Source organism: Mauremys reevesii, linkage group 16 (genome assembly GCF_016161935.1).
Source record: "Mauremys reevesii isolate NIE-2019 linkage group 16, ASM1616193v1, whole genome shotgun sequence".
In the NCBI taxonomy this organism is placed as follows: domain Eukaryota; kingdom Metazoa; phylum Chordata; order Testudines; family Geoemydidae; genus Mauremys; species Mauremys reevesii.
In genome coordinates, this window is record NC_052638.1 from 7,825,870 (window position 1) to 7,840,971 (window position 15,102).

The window sequence follows — 15,102 nt, forward strand, 5'->3', positions numbered from 1 at the left end:
GCCAGAGCCTCCTGTACAGGGGAGTCCAGGCAGGGATTTCAGTGTTAGCTGGAGATGGGAGATACCAGAACCATCACTCCACCCTTCCATGATCGCTGGGGGCTCTGATAAAAGGACACCTGTCATTGGCTGTGTGGGCCCATACGTTGTCCTGGCTCTGGCCAGGTAGCTGCCCCAGCAGACCTCAGTCAAACTGCCCGAAACACAACAGACTCATTCGGTGGCAAAGGCACTTGGCCGGGTTTGTTGGTGACAAAGCACTTGTACTAGCACCCCCTAGACTCTGCATAGACACCAGCTCGGTCAGCAGTGGGACTCCCCCCTTGGCCAGATGTACCTTCTGTGACCCCTCTTTTATACACTAATACAAACAAGTTGTGTATTACCCCTCTCACGTGCTTAGTTACCACCCTACACCCTGGACCTGTTAGAACAATCGAGTCAAATAGGTAGCACTGTGTACACTTATTCTCGTATTTAGAGCTGTAGTCCTAGAACTGAAGGCCAGAAGGGACCACAGATCATCTAATCTGACCGTCTGGATATCACAGGCCACTAAACAGCACCCTGAACCCCCACACTTGGCTCTGGGCCAAGAAACAGAACCCCGGTCATAACCATAGTAACCTTGAAGATGAAGGATCTGGTCCTGTGCTTGTGCAAAGCACAAGGAGAACGTGCCAGGGCAGTTTCCCCCTTCCCTGGTTCACCTGCTTTAGGCTCCAAGCTCCAAGCTCCCAGCCATCACCACTGTTGGGAAGAGACTGTCTTCCCCTCACACACACTCCTCCTTGACTGGCATGTTACGACTGCAAAGCCCCCTGATTTACACTTTGATATTCTCCACAACCCAGCCTCCTTTCTCTCACTAGGCTATGACCAGGGTAGTGCCTGCACTTACAAGTTACCAAACTGCTCTTTCCAAGCAAGCCCCTATGAGCATTACAAAGAAAACATTAACAACACTAAAGGAACCAACCCCCATGCTAAATAGTTTACCAGAGGTCATCCCACCTTCAGTCTTGGGTGCTGGTAGTGGCCAGTCCTTCCAAACCCTCAACTGGGTTTTCCCCATGGAAGAATGTGGGTGTGTGGAGGGGGGTAGAGAGACTGGATGCATAAAGGGACAGAGGTGAAAGGGGAGAGAGAAGAACTAGGGTGAAGATGAAGAAATAATTGATAATAGGGCGCATTGGTGTTTACATAGATAGGGGATGACTGTTGCATGAACAAACTCCAGAAAGGAAGAGGGAAGAATGGACAATGGAAGGGGAGGATAAAAGGAGAAAAAAATAAAAATGACTCAATTTAAACTCAAGGAAAATTTGAACTCTGCAGAAAGGGCGGCCAGCAACATCCCTCGGCCCACGCTGCTTCCCGCAGCCCCCATTGGCCAGGAGGGGTGAACCGCGGCCAGTGGGAACCGCGATCGGCTGAACCTGCGGATGCGGCAGGTAAACAAACCAGCCCGGCCCACCAGGGACTTTCCCTGAACAAGCGGCGGCTCTAGTTTGAGAACCACTGCCCTAGGGCCCAAGCTGGACTGTAGAACCGCTGTGTCCCCTTCGCTCACTAGCCTGGAGACCTTTGACAGCGCTTTGCTAGTGAACAGTGAACCCCTCCAGGCTCGGTTCACTCTCAGCCACCAGCCTCCAAAGTCAGGCCCAGCTGAATCCACGAATGCTACACCCAGCTGGTCATGAATAGACACAGGGCGGCACCCGCATATCCCTCAGTCCCAGCCTTGCACCCCAGAGCTGTGCATCGTGTACTGCTCAGGGCCCCAACACCCCCGAATGGTGTCAACTCATTAAAAGTCCGTCATTCCATCAATCGGTGATGAACATGCCCCAGCCTTTAACGTGAGTAGAGATCCCCCGAACACACCAGCCAAAAGCGCCCTGGTTTAGAAAAACAATGGAACAAGCTTATTAACCAGAGAGAGATTTTAAGTGAAATTGGCATAAAAGTCAGCACTGGTTAGAAAAGAAAAGAGAAGATTGTGACTGTATCCTAACTCCTAAATTTTACCAAGCTGAATAAGATTTGAAAGCAAAAAGGTATCTCTCTGCCCAAAAACTCTCTGCAGGCCATACTGACTGGAAGGCTTTCCGGCCAAGATCTCCCATCCCGCACCCCTCTACACACCCACACACACACTTACACTTCAATGTTGGTTCTTTGTCTTTCACACACTCTTGTCACCATGTGTTGAGATGGGGAGGACAGGATCTAGGGAAGCCATTGTCTTATTTATACCCTCCTCCTCTCTGTGAGGATTACCTCCACCCAATCAGGATTACCTCCACTCAATCAGTGCAGGCAAGAGCATAGGAAGAGTCAGAAAAGGAGTGCATATTTATGGGTTTCAGAGTAGCAGCCGTGTTAGTCTGTATCCGCAAAAAGAACAGGGGTACTTTTGGCTCCTTAGAGATGAACAAATTTATTTGAGCATAAGCTTTCGTGGGCTACAGCCTACTTCATCGGATGCATGTATTTATAGGGACATCAAGAATAGCCAGAGTTATGAGAATTGTATTAAAACACTTGGTAAGGGCATAGCCTTAGCCTCGGGTGTAAGACAATCTAAGTATCAGAGAGCAGCATGTGTAAAACAATTAAAAGAAAAGCCAGTTATAAAAACATGGTCCTTTATAGAGGCTTCAATCCTGCAAACCCTTAAGCATGTGCTTAACTGTACACTAGTTGACTTCAGCAAGGGGGCCGTCTGAACCCACGGAACAGCAATTCCCAGCAGATGTTTCCATTGCCTCTTTGACGGACAAGCAGCTGAACCAATTATAGGGAAGAGAGTTTTTGGCCCCTGTTCTGAGCATCTTCACTTCAAGGGTTCCATGAGCCGCTAAAGCAGGGGTAGGCGAGGGCCACAGCTAGGTGGGGAAATTGAGGGCCACGAAGGTAGGGCTGGAGCATGGGGTTGGGGTACGGGAGGGAGTGCGGGTGTGGTTTGCAGGAAGGGGCTCAGGGAAAGGGGTTGGAGTGTAGGAGGGGTGCAGGGTGCAGGGGGGACACAGAGCAGGGGGGTTGGGTGCAGGAGGGGGCTCATGGGAGGGGATTGGGGTTCAGGAGGGGGCTCAAGGCCGGGGGCTGGGGTGCAGAGTGCAGGAGGGTTTGGGGTGTGGGCTCTGGCCCGGTGCCACTTACCTTGAGTGGCTCCGGTGTGGCAGCAGTGCACAGCGGGGCTAAAGCAGGCTCCCTGCCTGCCCTGGCCCCGTGCTGCTCCCAGAAGCAGCCAGCATGTCTGGCAGCGGCTCCTGGGAGTGGGGTGGGGTGGGGTGGGGTGGGGTGGGGTGGGGTGGGGCAGGCGACTCCGCCACATGCTGCCCTCACCTGTGGGTATGACCCACGAAGCTCCCATTGGCCATGGATCCCCGTCCCAGTCAATGGGAGCTGCACGGTGGGCGGTGTCCGCAGGTGAGGGTAGCGCATGGAGCCCTCTGCCCCCCACTCCCCACGGGATGCAGCAAAGTGGTGCCAGCTGCTTCTGGGAGTGATGTGGGGCCTGAGCATGTAGAAAGCCTGCCTTAGCCCTGCTGTGCGATCAGGCTGGCAATCCCGCGGGCCAGATCTGGCCCATGGACCATAATTTCCACTCCCCTGCTCTAAAGTGATTACTAGGTAGCACAATGGGGAATCTTTAGGTAACATAAATGTTCATCTCATATTTTCCTATGGCTCAGATGCCACTGAGACTGCCTAAGCCACCACCGATCACCAGGTTCAGCTGCCTCAAAGAAGGGTGGCAGAGAGGAGTCTTTTTAGTCTGAACACCCGTGAACTCCCTTCCAGTTATCCAGTATCCCCTCCCCTCCCTTCCATTCAGTTCAAGGTTTATTTGCAGGTACAGAATCTAGCAGGCAAGATGGTCAGCACGGGGTTTGTGGGGAATGCTGGGGTAACAGGTGTCTGAGAGCTCCATCTCCAGGTGTACGCTGTAACAGCTGATCACCATATTGTCCGATTGACAGGAACTGTGGAAAAAATCAGACTTGGTAAGTTAGAACCTAAAGAATATGCCTGCAGGACACACATCACATTTTCCCAAGTGGTTGCACTAGCTCCGTGCATGCCAGCCAGCCAGCAATAAACAGGGCACATTGGACAGATGCAGCAATAGGAAACGATCATCAGTGCTGTGAAAGAGAGACCTGAGAGGTAAAGACCTTCAGGAACATTTAGAAGACAGAGACCTAAACTATGTGCTTCTAATTCTGAGATACAGTGATTTAATATTCCACACAAACTAGAACAGACAGGCCAAGAACAACAGTCCCAGCCAGGTCTGAAACAGCTTTTAGATTTCAATGCACTGGGACCGGGAAGTTGCCCAGAAAGAAAAGGCAGAAGGACCTTGTGTGTAACTAATGCTCTGTGGCTGACTCTGCACAGTGACTGCATTGCAGACATTTCACTCACCCCTCTTTTCTGAAATCACGCACTCTGTAATAATAATCACAGCCAAGATTATAACAAGGGCCCCGGGAACCATCCGGATAACAAAAACAACGTGGGAGGCATTTCTCCCTGTGACATTATTGACAAGAACTGTGTCCGTATAGATCATAGTTGCAACCGAGGTCCTATACTTTCACCAAATCTTGTACATAGGAGGTCAAGTAAGGTGTCTATAGGAAGGCTGTAACTTACTGGTTATGATTATGCTGTCTGTATGTGTGTATCATTTTTGTATTTGAAGTTATGAATATTGGCTATGTACTTGTATCTCCATGTGTTTTATTGTAAGTAGCATCAGTGAAGCATTTGATCAGCTTCTTGAGAAAGAACTATTCGGAGTGAGTGCCCAGTCAAGAAAGACTTAACTGACAATGGACTTTGGGAGACACCAATCCGCATCTGAGCTTGCCTGGGAATGTTCAAAGTATGATGTAAACAATGGTGTCAGCCTGCAAAAAGCGGAATCATTCATGGACATGTGACTTGCCCAGGTGGCTACAAACTCAGTCTTGATGCTGTGATTTTTGCACAGGAGAACAAAGGGGTTTTCGCCCACAAAAGAGATAATATAAAAGGCCCTGGAAGCCCTTCCATTTGGTCTTCAGCTGGCTCAAGAGATGGCCTCTCCGCGCCAAAGAGATGCCTGGAAGAAACTGGAACAAAGGACTGTAACTGCGGGGGTGTGAGTGACTGCTGGACCCAGGCCATAAGCCACGGTGTTGGTTTGAAAAGTATTGGGCCCAGACTAGGAAGGAGTCTAGTCTGTGAAAGAAGCTTATTGGGACATCTCTGAGGGTGAGATTTACCTGTATTCAGTTTCCTACTGTATTAGGCTGAGACTTGCGTGTTTTGCTTTATTTTACTTGGTGACATACTTTGTTCTGTCTGTTATTACTTGAAACCACTTAAATCCTACTTTTTACACTTAATAAAATCACTTTTGTTTATTAATTAACCCAGAGTAAGTAATTAATACTGGGGGAGCAAACAGCTGTGCCTATGCCTATATCAGTGTTATAGAGGGCAGGCAATGTATGAGTTTACCCTGTATAAGCTTTATACAGAGTAAGACAGATGTATTCGGGGTTTAGGCTCCCAGAAAGTCTGAATATTGGGTGCTGGGAAAGTCCCTGTTTACTGAGAAGCCCTGGGCTAAGTGAATCTTAGTTTCTGTGAACTGCAGGGGGGGGCGTGGCCCAACCTCTTGGTCTGTGCTGGAGCCGACTGGTGCGTCCAGTTCAGCAAGACGGGAGTGGAGAGAAGCCTTTTCTGGTGGGGGGGCGTTTCTTCTCAGTGGTATCCCAGCACATCTAGTGACAGTCTTGAGGGAGTTTCTGTGACCCAACCCATCATACTCCCTTTATCTGAAATCAAGAAAAACCTGTCAGTGTGGGATGCAGGGACAGAGAGAGGGGCAGATTTGCCTCTAAAGGAAGGACAGAGGCTGATGGATTAATAAAGGGAGGGCAGAGAGAGTTTAAGGATGTAAAAGCTATTTCTCTCCCCCTCCCTTAATTTCCCATCCCCTTCTATGTCACAGGCAGTTTCCCTGGCCTCCCTTTTTGCCAGCAGGTTCCTCTTCCTATGCCAGCTGCTGGGAGCTGTGGGGTCATCGGGCTGGGTTCAGCCCTCTGCCTAGGGGAACCTTCCCATGAGGCCAGCCAGCCCGCTGACTCTGCCACAGGAGTAGGGAATCCCTAGCAGAGCAAGACACTAGAGACCTGGCCAGAGCCCTTACCGAGTGCAACGTCCCCTAACTGACCCCATCTATGGGTTCCACCCTAGACTCACAAAACCTCTCCCAATTCCCCTCATGCCAAGGGGAAATGGCTTCATTAACCCTGCACCTGCCAATCCACAGGATAAACGGGATTCCATACCTAGCCTAGGGGGAGGGATCTGTAACTGGGCAGGGACTGGCTCAGTAGGGGAGGAAGGAAATCAGAAACCCTACAAGGTTTGTATCTCTTAACGTAACAATAGAATAACAGGAGGATTCTGAATGTGCAAATTGCCTAAAGCTCCTTGCCAGTGGTTGCCATTACAAAATCAGCATTTACCCCAGTCAGCACACAGCAGTGCTGAGGTGCCGCACTGCTTCCCGATGCTTGGAACTGGCACCAGATTGCAGCACTGACTACAACCTTCACCTCCTCCACAAAACAGTAATTCTGTTGACAACTGCTGAACATCTGTATTTACACAAGCATCAGGTTCAGCTGTGGGTGTCAGTTAAATGCATTAAAAACCCCTCTAAATGCTCCACTGCACACATACTTCCCCCTCTTGGGAGAGGATGAGAGAGAGAATGGACCACACCTGGCAGGTGTTTGTCACATGGCTTGATGCATGGCTGGAAGCTGCTCAAGCCCAGATTTTTAAAGGTATTTCCACCTTGCAGTGCTGAGTGGAGCAAAGTCTACGTGACTTAGCAGCCTACATTTCATTTTCAAAAGTCATTTAGTGCCCCATTGACTGCCAGTGAGAGAGGCTCCTAAGTCACATAGGCCTGCCAGTGCTGAGTGGAGCAATGGTTAAATACCTTTGCAAATCTGGGCCTCAGATACTATGATGATCAGGGGCAGTAAAAGAACTGATGTAGAAAAGAGGAACAGATTCTCCGGTGCACTAGGGCAGATGTACAAAGTGAATCTCTCCAGTCTCATAGACTTTAAGGTCAGAAGGGACCATTATGATTGTCTGTCTCTAGTCTGACCTCCTGCACAACCCAGCCCACAGAATCTCACCCACCCACTCCTGTAACAAACCCCTGACCTATATCTGAGTTACTGACGTACTCAAATTGTGGTTTAAAGACGTCAAGGTGCAGAGAATCCTCCAGCAAGTGACCGTGCCCCATGCTGCAGAAGAAGGCAAAAAAAACCCTCCAACAATGTGACTTCTTACCCGAACCTTGTGTACACCTGACACGCCTGCCAAATTCCTCATATTCAAAACCTTCTTGAGACCTATTTCCCTCCACCAGCCCAATGCAGGGCAACAGAGAGGGTGGCCAATTCTGCCCGTTCTCCCCCCTTTTGTCTGTCTTGTCTGTTTAGAGTGTAAATTCTTTGGCACCAGGGATCTCTCACTACGTCCATGTTCAGTAGACCTGATTGCAAAACTTAGCTTAGACTGAAACAGCCAATGCGCTGAAGAGAACTGATTCACCAAATCAACTACAGATTTGACTCCACTTTCATCAAAACACACACAGGTTTCTGCTGGTGTTCCAAGAGCCACAGGGTTAAAAAAAGAACTAGATAAGTGCCTGGAGGATGGGTCCATCAATGGCTATTAGCCAGGATGGGCGGGGATGGGGATGCCAGAAGCTGGGAATGGGTGACTTGGGATGGATCACTGGATGATTGCCTGTTCTGTTCATTCCCTCTGGAGTACCTGGCATTGGCCACTGTCAGAAGACAGGATACTGGGCTAGCTGGACCCTTGGTCTGACCCAGTGCAGCCGTTCTTATGTTCTTATGTCCCGCGAGCCCCAGCTCGGGGAGTCGGGAGTCGAGTCTCGGGGCAGAGCCAGGTGTCTAGGGGCTCTTGCTGTCTGCTAGGCTCCCTGTCCGAGCCAGGGCTCCCGGCACTTCCAGTGTCCCTGCCATGGAGCTGAAAGCCTGGACGTTCCAGGACCAGCACCCAGGGGTGCAGCTCTGGGGTAGCTCCGCCATGCAGACTGCCCCGGGCTGGAGATCCCAGGGCTCCTAGAGGCCTGGGCCAGTGACTCCCCAGGCTGCTCTGCTCCTGAGCAGGCAGCTGGTAACTGGCCTCTGGGACTCTGGAAGCCCTCGGGTCCCTGGCCCTGGTGCAGTCCTTGTCCATCTGGGTTTGGAATGAAGCCAGTTCTGAAATAATGAAACGTCTCACAAGCTGAAACCACCAGCTCTAGTGTACAGGGCCTAGCGCAGTGGGCCTGACATGTTGGTTGAGGCCTCTAAGCGCTATTGCAAAGCAAACACTAAAATAATAACCTATTACTGAGCCAACAACTTCATCCTGACTCTGCTCAACCCGTTGCGGGTTTGGCTTAGACTCTTCAGGGGCTAAACTAGAGGGATGCCCATGTTTTGTCAAGCACCCTGCTCAGCCCTAAGGGAGCGGCGACTGTCTGAGCTGCTTGGGCAGCTCCAGCTGACAGGGGATGGGGGGCAGCCTTACCCCTAAGGGAGGCAAACTGCCTGGGCTGGCCTGGGGCGGGCGTGCTAGAGCCGCAGGGCGGGCGGGCGCTTGGGAGGCTACACCCCCACCCCACTCTGCCTCCTTGGCCGGGGAGCCATGACAAAGGCCCCTCCTCTGGCTGGGCTGGCCCCCCTCTTTGGTGAATCGAGGAGCAGCACTGAGGGGTGCCCAGGCCGTCGCCCGAGAGGACGTCTCTGGGGAGACCCTCCAGAAAGTAAATGCAGTGACTGTAGCAGGCCCTGCGGCGGGGCTCCCCCCCCCCCTGCAGTGTCCCTGTTCGACTGCCCTCACCGTGTTCACACTCCGGCCCGGAGAAGCCAGGGTAGCAATCACAGGTGTAGTTCCCGATGGTCTCCACGCACTCGCCGCGCTGGCTGCAGGAGGAACGCTGGCAAGATGCTGCAGAGATACAGCTGGGTTAGGATCCACCCTAACAGCTCCTTAGAGCCCAATCAGAACCCGCCCCACTGCCTGGACCCTGCACTCCATCCCTGCTGCATTTCTTCACTGCGGGATTCTTTCACAGCCTGGTAAAGTCCTGGGGGAAAACCTGCTCTCAAAGGCCTTGGCTCAGGCCCTGCAAGAGCACTTGGGGGGGCTAGATACCAGCCAGGGCACCCAAGCTTTGCCCAGCCAGGTGGCATTGGCACCTTGCCGGAAGCTTGGAAGCAGTGGCTGCTTTGCACAGATTGTCACACGGCTCTTGCACCCAGAGGCGCTGCCCGTGGACAGCGCTGAGCTGGACGGGTTGGCTGCCCTCTGGATTGAGATGGAGCGTTGCATGCTGGGCCTGCAGGGGACACACCCAGGCATTGATCAGAGGGCAGCACGTGCCACGTTTGGCTATCAGGCTGTGCTTTGACCTCCCTATTTTCCCATGGGTCGTCTGCCTCACTCGGTGCGGAGGATGGACGGTGCTCACTGAATGAGGAGCTATTCAACTGTGTGTTTTCTCCTCACTGGTCAATGTGTGACCGCCCCTCCCCCCGGCCCCAGCCTTATTTACTGCACACGATACAAACCCTGCTCTGAAGACAGAATATTCATTTCCCCAAAGGCTTTTCTATAGCGCTCATCATGCCAGTATCTGAGTGCGTCACAAACATGAATGAGTTTATACTCACAACAGCCCTGGGAGATGAGAGGGTGGTATTCTCCCCATTTCACAGATGGGAACAGAGGCATAGAGGCACTGGTTCTCAAAGGTATTTAGGCATCTAAGGGCTTGTCTACACTACAGGACTATTTCGAATCTAGTTAAGTCGAATTTGTGGATTCGACCTTATGAAGTCGAATTTGTGTATCCATACTAAATACACAAATTCGAACTTCTGAGTCCACATTCACGGGGCCAGCTTCGACTTGGAAGCGGTGCACTGTGGGAAGCTATCCCACAGTTCCCGCACTCCCCACTGCCCATTGGAATTGTGGGATTTCCCCCCAATGCATGCTGGGGGGAAAAATGTGTCGAGGGTGGTTTTGGGTAACTGTCGTCATTGAACCGTCAATCATGCCCTCCCTGTCTTCCTTGAAAGCGCCGGCGGGAAATCTGTTCGCGCCTTTGTCTGGTCGGTTACAGCACGGACGCCACAGCACTGCGAGCATGGAGCCCGCTGCGATCATCGCTGCACTTATGGCCGTTGTCAACTCCTCGCACCTTATCGTCCACCTCTTCCACAGTCAGCTGCTGAGAAACCGGGCGAGGAGGCTCCGGCAGCGCGGTGAGGAGAGTGGCACAGACCTCTCAGAAAGCAGGGTACGCCGGGCAGTGGAGATCATGTTGGCAATGGGTCACGTTCATGGTGTGGAACGGCGATTCTGGGCCCGGGAAACAAGCACAGACTGGTGGGACCGCATAGTGCTGCAGGTCTGGGATGACACAGAGTGGCTGCGAAACTTCAGGATGCGTAAGGGCACTTTCCTTGAACTCTGTGACTTGCTGGCCCCTGCCCTGAAGCGCCAGGACACAAGGATGCGAGCAGCCCTGAGTGTGCAGAAGCGAGTGGCCATAGCCCTCTGGAAACTTGCCATGCCAGACAGTTACCGGTCAGTAGCGAACCACTTTGGCGTGGGCAAATCTACCGTGGGGATTGCTGTCATTCAAGTAGCCCACGCAATCGTTGAGCAACTGCCCTCAAAGGTAGTGACTCTCGGAAATGTCCAGGTCATCATAGATGGCTTCGCCGCGATGGGATTCCCAAACTGTAGTGGGGCTATAGATGGGACTCACATCCCTATCCTGGCACCAGCCCACCAGGCCAGCGAGTACATTAACCGAAAGGGCTACTTTTCAATGGTGCTGCAAGCTGTGGTGGACCATAGGGGACGTTTTACCAACATCAACGTCGGGTGGGCGGGCAAGGTTCATGACGCGCGTGTGTTCAGGAACTGTGGTCTGTTTAGACGCCTCCAGGCAGGCACTTTCTTCCCGGACCACAAAATAACGGTTGGGGATGTGCAGATGCCTACAGTGATCCTCGGGGACCCGGCCTACCCGCTAATGCCCTGGCTCATGAAGCCCTATACAGGCGCCTTGGACAGTGAAAAGGAACTCTTCAACTACCGGCTGAGCAAGTGCAGAATGGTGGTGGAGTGTGCTTTCGGACATCTCAAGGGGAGATGGCGGACCTTACTGACTCGCTCGGACATCAGCGAAAAGAATATCCCCGTAGTTATTGCTGCTTGCTGTGTGCTCCACAATCTCTGTGAGAGCAAGGGCGAGACCTTTTTGGCCGCTTGGGAGGTTGAGGCAAATCGCCTGGCTGCTGTTTACGATCAGCCAGACACCCGTGCTGAGAGAATATCCCAGCGGGAAGCGATATGCATCAGGGAGGCTTTGAAAGCGAGTTTCCTCGCAGAGCAGGGTAACCTGTGACTGTCCACTTCATTTTAAGAGAGCCTGATCATAAACCAAGTTTCCCCCACTTCCGAAGGATGTTTTAAAACTAAGGACATGTTTTAGTAATTAATAATAAATCTTTCATTGACTTTGCATTTCTGTTTCTTGGTTGAAACATGGAAGCATTCTGTGCTGGGTAAGGTGTGCACTGATGGGTGGGTTTGCAGGAAGGGGCGAGGGGTGCCGTCTTTGGATAGGGGTTAACATGACGGCTGTGGGTTTGGGCGTTGGAAGGGGTGAGGGGTGTGGGGGAAGGGTGAGTATCTGCCCCTGGATGAGGGCTCTTTTTGGGGCTCAGGGCACCGGGGAGGATCGTGACTACGGTCCAAGTGCATGTGAAGGGAAGCCTGCCTTTACATTCGGGGATGGCAGGCACCAGGACCCTGCACAAGCATGCACATCAAGGAAAGACCCGGGGCAGCATACACCACACAGACTGTCCCTGGTGCCTAGTGACTGCAGTCTGTGTGTGCCCTGCAGTTGACCCTGCAGCCAAGTCTGTAGCATGGCACTGTGGGCTATGCACTGAAATTACAATCCCCCCCCCCCCCCAGAACAACAGAAAGTCTTCTGACACCAGAAACGTGACGGAAACAGTCAGTAACACCAAACCGCTTTTAATAATGTAGTACACAGTGGGGGGGTTGAACTTGGAGTTGGGACTGGTTGATGCTGTAAGGAAAGAGCTTGTACAAATTTACAGCGCGAGAGTTGTCTCGAACATTATCGGTGTGCTGCGGTGCAGGGACAGTTCTCACGGCCCCTACCGCCCCTCCTTCTTGTAACTTTGGGTGAGGGGGGGACAGGACTTCTTGGCGTTGGAGGGCGGTTGCAGATGCACTGCAGGGGGGCTCTCTCCTCCTGCCTGCGGTCTTGCAGAACATCTACAAGGCGTCGGAGCGTGTCCGTTTGCTCCCTCATTAGACCAAGCAGCGTTTGAGTCGCCTGCTGGTCTTCCTGCCGCCACCTATCCTCCCGTTCCAGGTGTGTGCAATGCTGCTGACACAGGCTCTCCCTCGACTGTCTCTGCTCTGCCGCCTCCGCTCTGGAGCTGGCCATCAGTTCCTGGAACATGTCGTCCCTAGTCTTTTTCTTTCGGCGTCTAATCTGAGCCAGCCTCTGCGAGGGGGATGCCGGGGCAGTCCGGGAAGGAGCCGAAGCTGTGTGATGCGAAAAAGTAGGTGATTTCCTTGAACAAATACATGTTTGCCAACAGTAAACACAGTCTAGTCAGTTTCAGTTAAGAAGACCAAAGAGGGAACCAAGTCTCAGGAGATCTCAGAACTAGTCCGAGATTTCGGAATACGCTCTCATTGGCGGCGCCATTGCACTGGATAGCGCACAAGCGAGGAGAGACAGCTGCATCCCTCTTGCACAAAGTCCTGGTAAGCCTTACAGTACAGAGTGCTTATCATTTAGTGCTTAGCTGTGCTCTCCTGCTGGAGGCAATGTGCAAAGCAGAAAAGATGACCGTTTTGCGGCACCTCCCGCCAGTGAACGGGAAAGATCCCTGTATGCTTTTCCTCTGTTGCCTCTAACACGTGGCTGTTAAGCGAGGGTCATTCTTATGCAAAGTAAAACTCTGTTAAGCGAGGGTCATTCTATGCAAAGTAAAAGTCTACCATTCACAATAGTAACAGTACACTAATTCCACTAATTAGATGCAGCACTTCCATAACGACATCACCCTGAGGCGTGTCAGGAGGACTCAGAGAGAGCGGATGCTCACAGAAGCCCTGCACAGACCAGGACCATACGCTGCCATGCTCGTCGAGGCGATGGTCCCCCTGTACCTGAGGATGGCCTGGCGCGGAAGAGTGTGCTTCAACGGAGCACCCAACAAGGCATCTCTACCAAGGAACCTCCTGCTGAGGCTTTTCCAGCTGCTCTCTGAGAGCTTTTTTGAACTGTCCCCAGAGGACTATTGCTCCATTGCTATATGTGTAGACCTGCTGTTTGTATAGTTTCATATTTAAAAATTTTTATATAGTATTTCTATTTTTTATATATATCCCTGTTTCTTAAAAAAATAAATGTTTCCCTGTTTGTAGCACTTACCGCCTGATCCTTCCCCTGATTCCGAGTCCGGGTTAACGGGCGGGGACGGTTGGTAGGGGATCTCTGTGAGGGTGATGAAGAGATCCTGGCTGTCAGGGAAAGCGGGAGTGGGTTCGATGTTGCCTGCGCCGTCCTCAAAAGACCCTTCCTCATCTTCCCCATCGGCGAACAGGGAGGAGGAACTGTCCCGGTACACTATTCCGTCCTCGGAGTCCACCGTCACTGGTGGGGCACTGGTGGCAGACCCACCTAGAATGGCATGCAGTGCCTCGTAGAAGCGGCATGTCTGGGGCTGGGCTCCGGAGCGTCCGTTTGCCGCTCTGACTTTTTGATACCCTTGTCTTAGGTCCTTCACTTTCACGCGGCACTGCATCGCATCCCGGCTGTATCCTTTCTCTTTCATGGCTTTAGAGACCTTCTCGAAGGTCTTCGCGTTCCGCTTGTTGGAGCGCAGCTCCGAGAGCACAGACTCCTCGCCCCACACAGCGATCAGATCCTGGACTTCCCGGTCAGTCCATGCTGGGGACCTCTTTCTATTCTGGGATTGCCCGGACTCCTCTGCTGGAGAGCTCTGCATCGTTGCAGGTGCTGCGGAGCTCGCCCCGATGTGCAACCAGAACGTCAGATTCAAACCGCCCAGACAGGAAAATGAATTCAAATTTTCGCGGGTCATTTCCTGTGTGGCTGGCCAGAGAATCCAAGCTCGGACTGCTGTCCAGAGCGTCAACAGAGTGGTGCACTGTGGGATAGCTCCCGGAGCTGCTAAGTTCGATTAGCATCCACACCAAGCCTAATTCGAGCTAGCAAGTGCGAATTTAGCGTTACTCCACCTGCCGGGGTGGAGTACCAAATTCGAACTAAAGAGCCCTCTAGTTGGAGTTAAATTAAATGGCTTCCTGGTGTGGACGGTTGAGCGGTTAGTTCGAATTAACGCTGATAAATTCGAATTAAAGTCCTAGTGTAGACCAGGCCTAACAGCCATTGACTTTATTGCAAGTTAGGTGCCTAAATACCTTTGAGGAGCTGGACCAGAGAGATTAAGGCCGAAAGTAATTTTGGGGTGTCCCGTTTGAGTAGAGCCCTGCGCGGATACTCAGTTATATCCACAGATGCGGGTATCCATGGATCTAAAGCAGATACCGCAGTCTTGCAGGGCTGTAGTGACAACGAGCGAGACAGGCTCCCGGTCAGGAGACGCCGCTTGCACACACTGGTGTGACCAGAGACAGCTGCCAGTCAGCCCAGTGCCCGCCCGGTGGGCAGGGCTGGAGGAGGTGCAGCCATGCCGGAGGAGCTGCCTGGGCTGGGCGCTGGCTCCTGCCAGTGGCAGCCCGACATGCTGCTTCTTTCGCTGCTGCGGTTCCTGGCCCAGTCATTGGCCATGGCCCTGTGGGTCTCACTCACTGTCACTAGAGCCCTGCAAATCCATGGATGTCCGCGTTATATCCACAGATATCCACATCCGCGGATATACACTGTGT

The 15,102-nt window shown here is 52.3% G+C and overlaps 1 long non-coding RNA gene across 3 annotated transcripts in view; it reads right to left on the reverse strand.

The window, feature by feature from the left end:
• LOC120384403 overlaps positions 1–15,102 on the reverse strand; it is a 37,138-nt gene that overhangs the window by 4,691 nt on the left and 17,345 nt on the right. The gene's annotated exons all lie outside the window — the stretch shown is intronic.